This window comes from Hypomesus nipponensis, chromosome 9 (assembly GCF_054491055.1).
Source record: "Hypomesus nipponensis isolate SF chromosome 9, ASM5449105v1, whole genome shotgun sequence".
Lineage (NCBI taxonomy): Eukaryota > Metazoa > Chordata > Actinopteri > Osmeriformes > Osmeridae > Hypomesus > Hypomesus nipponensis.
This window is the reverse complement of record NC_140369.1, coordinates 12,322,402-12,328,558: the sequence shown is the minus strand read 5'-3', so window position 1 is coordinate 12,328,558 and position 6,157 is coordinate 12,322,402.

The window sequence follows — 6,157 nt, the reverse complement described above, 5'->3', positions numbered from 1 at the left end:
AGATGGTTATCATTAAGTTATATTAAGATACTCAAACAATCTTCTCAACAAAGAAGAGAATATTTTTCTGAATCTTCTTCTCTGCCTTTGTCAGATGACATAAATTCACAGGCGGGGCTCTTTCCATAACACCTGCCCCCAATTAGTAAAGCATATTGCTTTACGCCTCATACCTCTTAATAATCATATAATTAACTGTCCTCAAAACATCTGCTTGATCATCTGAAGGAGTTGTTAAGTTGCATATGCTTGTGCAAATGAACAAACATCAGTGCAGATGGTTAGATGACTAAACCTTATTTTGACTGGTGATGTGTCATGTTGTAATTTGCTTTTCTTGACCCGTCAGCCTATGAGTATTCCAACGTGTTTGCTTCCAGCATTGTTCTCTACTGTTTCTTCTTTTCACATCTATGTTTGCTCTGGCTGCTTTCATTCATCACTAACAATTAGAGGGCTCGTGAGGCAGATATAAAAATAACTTCAGTAATCAGAGGAGCGGTCAGTTTTTGTTCACTTTATCTCTCGTGTAAGTAGATTTTCAATGTAAACTGCTCTGGAACTAGAATGCTGACAACACAAGCCTATACTGATGAGGAACACACCAATGATGGATTGCTCTACTAAATATATTTTCAATCCTTTCGATCCTGGATTGACTCATTGGTCTCCCTTTCCCTCTGTCGTTTCTCTTCCAAAAAAGCGCACACACCTTCTCCGTTTCCATTGTTTCCATGGCTGTGCGGAGTGTGGAATGGCATGACCTCTGTCTGTATGGGTGTGGAGGATTGCACAGTGGTCAGGACCCTGAGGAGTTTAGGGTTGTGTGGGATGTGTTTAAGTGTCCTGGGACTCGGGGGAGGCTGACTGAGGACACAGTTTCCTCCTTCTGCAATGGAATGTCTCCATACATGTTCCTGTTTAGAGAGGCAGATCACGGCCCCTGAAGTGGGCAGGAAACCAAATGCTGCTTACACTTGGCCGATAAGGTGGAGCAGAGGAGGCTTTGCCAAACTTTCAGGAAGGTAGATTATCCCTTGAAATGCTGGTTGTGTCCCAGTCTTTGTGCATCTGCATGTGTGTGTGTGTGTGTGTGTGTGTGTTTGTGCGTCTATGAATGAGAGAAAAAGAACGAGAGAGAGAGAGCGAGAGAGAGAGAGCAGCTCCTTCAGCTCACTCAGCAGAGGAGTTTCAATGAATTCAGGGTAGAACTCCACAAAAGGCTGCAGAACAAAAGGTCTGCAAGCTGAGAATGTGGAGGCATAGCCCAATGTCATGGTTTGTTAACACGGAAGCATGACATTAAATTAAGAATAAGACAGTCAGACATAGGTTGTCCACTAGCACCTTGTTGATTGGGCAAAGTACCCTCATTTATATGTACGCGTTACCCATAGTACCGTGATGCATAAAGATCATATGCAGTCAAAACCAGTGAATTAATCCAGGTCCAATATATGTGCATTGGCCATCCTCTCTGATAAGCTATGAAAAGACGGAAAGTTTAAGGCAGATTTCATATTTTGCTATGGTCTTATGTAGTGATTCCCAGAAGTGCACACAATCCACTGGATTACAAAGGCTCTGGGGAGGGGTTTCATCTAAGTATGCCTGATGTTTATGGTTTTCAGACTGAAGCCAGCTGGTCCAACACAATAAGACGGAGATGTAATCAATTTAACAGATTAGTGCATTGACAGACGCACCACCGCACAACCAGCAATCAATACATACTTGTTCATCCCTTTAAATGTTTACCGAAACACTGATGCAGTACCCCAGTAATCATTTCCCTCCTTGTCTCTCATGACGAGTACCGCCCCCCTTCCTACCTCTCCCACCCTCCCCCTTTCTCTCTCTCTCTGGCTTTCTATGTTGCACAATGATGTTCTTTTGGCTGCACTATACTGTGTTACATTGTGGTTAAGATGCCATTGTAGCACTACTTACTTTGCACTGGGCCTGGTAGGTACAATCAATCAATCAAAATAGAATCAATCAATCAATCAATCCATCTATCCATCAATCTATCCATCAATCTATCCATCAATCTATCCCTCCCTCCCTCCCTCCCTCCCTCCCTCCCTCCCTCCCTCCCTCCCTCCCTCCCTCCCTCCCTCCCTCCCTCCCTCCCTCCCTCCCTCCCTCCCTCCCTCCCTCCCTCCCTCCCTCCCTCCCTCCCTCCCTCCCTCCCTCCCTCCCTCCCTCCCTCCCTCCCTCCCTCCCTCCCTCCCTCATACCCTCCCTCCCTCCCTCCCTAGCTCATACCCTCCCTCCCTCCCCATGCATCAGCTATTGGCTTGCTGCTCTCTGGGAATTACTTTCAGGCCATCCTCGGAAAAATAACTTTCTCCCCTCTTAGCAAGTGCGATGGGATATGTCTCCCCCAAGTAGGGCAGCCAAATCGAGCAATCAGACAAGACATCCATCACTATCCTGCAGGGTGGAGTAAATGACCTTGATGCAGTCTTCACACTCAATTTCAGATACCCTTGGGCTCCATTATTGGGAGATTTAAGCGGCGAGAGAGCGACCAGCCTTCACATTTGATTCTTATGATACTGGATGCGCTAAGTGTACGATGCAGAGGCTAAAAGTAACATGAGAAGCCAGGGAATGAGGGACGGAAAGAATAGGTGGTAGAAAAAGAAGATGGAGAGGGTGAGTCAGCAGGATACATGAGGAAGATAGAGGTCGAAAGAAATGGGGAAGAGAAGGATGGAAAGTAGTGGTGAGTAATGGAAGGAGGAGTGGAGTTTTGAGCTGAAAGAGAATACAGGCATCAGGTTCAATGTGCTCTACAGATTGTACAGAGCATTAGAGTATTTTCAGCTACCAAAACACAAGAATGATTAATGACAGAAGCAGCAGAGAAGATCTGCCCTCTGCAGTGCAGAGGATGAAGAGGCCTGGTGTCTTCTACATTTTGAAGGAACAATAACATTGTTCACAAAGAATGAAGCCATTTGAAAGTCTGCAACACCTAAGGAATGTTGTGAAGCACACTCCACGTCTTTGTGATAAAACAAAGAGGATGGGAAACTAGTATAATTTAACGGATTTAAAACAACGTTGTTTTGTGTTCACGTAATGAGGAAGAGAATAACTGAATTTTGGTCACAGTGGACTCAATTTTGCGTTTGTGCAAGAACTGTGAAATGATGCACACATTAATTTCTCATTGATTTATCTACCTGGATCATTTTGTCTGGAGTGATAATTTGTTATTTACTGTCTACAGGAGAGGGAGATTTAGGACTGAGAGGGTGCTGTAGTGGCTAGGAATATTGGACACGTGGATTTATGTGGCTTACAATTAGATAAATATCTATATAAAGAGATAGCATAACCACACTAAAAAAACAAAACATCTGATGTTCAGCCAAAACGGCCCTGTGCCCACTGTACACCTTTTTGTTTCTATGACTAAGACTTCTCTCTTTTACTTCTATAGCGATAACTCTTGTCCTTGTTTTCACAATGTGACAGTAACAAAGGATGTTGTTTGAGCATGCACCTCTTAGCTATTAGCAGGCAGTTACACAGCCCAGTGGTGCAGGGCATTGGGATGGTTGTGGAAGCATGTCCAGTGGAGCGAGTGTTTGCCTAGGGCAGGTCATGTGTAATGCACTGATCCATGTAACTGCTGTTGAAAAATCCCATGTGGGGATCCCAGGCTGATGCCAACCAGAGTCAGCTACTACTGACACATCACTTACTAGGTGGCTACCTAGCAAAGATCACACAGCTGGCCTACAGGAATCAGCATTATTGTATTGTATCGTCAGATAAAAAACTGTATTGTCAGGTCATATTTCAGAAAGTTTTGCCTCACAGTCAATAATTCTTATTTATTATATTCTGATGTTTAAGTGAGAATATATCATGTTGCTTAACTTGTCAGAAGACCAGATGTGTATATTCTCTCAATACAATGGTTCAGAATCGGCTCTGTTTTTGATTAGAGCTTGTCACAAAGTTGTCTGAAACTCACATTCTTTCTCTTTCGGGATGGAGGTGAAGCTGCCAAACAGCATATCAAGAAAATGAGGCTCTCTCTGAGAGTCAGGCTCAACTCTTTCTGAGAATCAGGCTCAACTCTTTCTGAGAATCAGGCTCAATGCTCGCTGAGAGTCAGGCTCAACTCTTTCTGAGAATCAGGCTCAACTCTTTCCGAGAATCAGGCTCAACGCTCTCTGAGAGTCAGGCTCAACGCTCTCTGAGAGTCAGGCTCAACTCTCTCTGAGAGTCAGGCTCAACTCTCTCTGAGAGTCAGGCTCAACTCTCTCTAAGAGTCAGCCTCAACTCTTTCTGAGAATCAGGCTCAATGCTCGCTGAGAGTCAGGCTCAACTCTTTCTGAGAATCAGGCTCAACGCTCTCTGAGAGTCAGGCTCAATGCTCTCTGAGAGTCAGGCTCAACGCTCTCTGAGAGTCAGACTCAACGCTCTCTGAGAGTCAGGCTCAATGCTCTCTGAGAGTCAGGCTCAACTCTCTCTGAGAGTCAGCCTCAACTCTTTCTGAGAGTCAGGCTCAACGCTCTCTGATAGTCAGGCTAAACTCTCCTCTTGCCTCTCTCACATAGCAGGCACAGACCATCCTCCTCTCAGGGATCTAGTCACTACTGTCGGCCACCCAAATGTTGGAATTCAGGCTGCCCATAGAGCACTCACAGTGGTTGTGTGCTAAACTCTTTGCAGCAGATTTGAGGAACATCAATACAAAAATGAGACTGTAACATGGATCCCACCAGAAGGCTCACTGTACCTTGGTAAGAAGCATGCAGTTGTGTGTCCCTGCACTACCCCTGCTTCTCTGGGGAAGGTTTGTGAGTGTTCGTAGTTCTTCGACACACTCATAAATCTGTGAGCGATTCAAACACTCCACAGCTGTGAGGAGGCTGGAGTTTCTTCCTGCCTCAGACTGGGAGCACCAACCTCTACCACAGGAGATGAATGGTGTGTGGGTGGGCGCCTCATTGATTTTGTGTCGGAGAGATTAGTGCACATTAAGGTTACACACTCAGGGCTGAGATGTATTAGAGCGGAACACACACCCGTTCAGCCCCAACACCAAGTCCTCCAGCGCACTGAGCTCCGATGATCTAGTCTGGGCCCAGAAAAACTGGAAGTGCAGAGCAGCAGCGTGCCACCGTCTGAGCCGCGCCTCTTTCCTTTGCTTAGTCATCGCATTCTGTACCCGTGTAGAGTCTCTGCAGTGGATCTGTAACAGCGCACCAGCACACCAGAACAGGTGTGTCGGGAACACAGAAAGGGAGGGCCTTCACACATCTGGCCATGATGAGAACACGTCAGACTCCTCCAGATACACAAAACGAAGAAAATCCCTCTTAGCAGACAGAGTCATTTCATTATCAACAAGCACAGTTTGGCCCATCTAAAGGTCAGTGGAAGCAGCCACCGGGAGGGTTCAGAGGGCGATGGCCTCCCTGTAAGGTAATGGATCCAGTAACCTTATCAGCATTTATGTAAGAGCCTGTTGGCCAATGTGCTCCTCCCCCCTCCCCCCGGAGCCTGCAGATAGTTTTATTACCCATTACTACTTCTTATCTCATCTGACACACTTACCAGGGCTGTCTCAAGCAGCATTAGCACACTCTGTGTAACATGGATGTTCTGCTGTCCTGATTTCAGGCACATTCCACAAAGTACCAGCCTCGCTACAGTAGAGATACATGACAGAGCAGATGCCAGCACTGGATCGCCTACTTAAAGGATGACGTCCAAATCCCTTCCACGCTCGTCTCTGTGTTAACACGCTTATTTGAGCGTTTCATTTTGCCCTCAGGTCGGAACCTTTGATGAGTATCAGGAGGTCCCTGGGTCCCCCTTATCGAAACAAAGAGGGAGTGTGAGGCTCCGACAGCCGTGTGACACTTCCTAATGACGTGCCGCGCTGACGGAGATCTGCTGATGTCCCCCCCCCCCCCCCCTCTGATGCCGCGTGTCGCGCCGGGAGACACAGTGCGTGCCACGCAGATGTCATCGACACCTCTTAGTGCTGAGTGCAGCGATTGAATCGCAGAGGGCGGCATCCGTGACAGGCCGACAGGCTTGCAGTGGTGACGTGTGAAGGGGATCTGCTTTCATACACGGTATCCCAGGGGGCTGCTGGTGGTGAGGGGGGCTTGAGACGTGT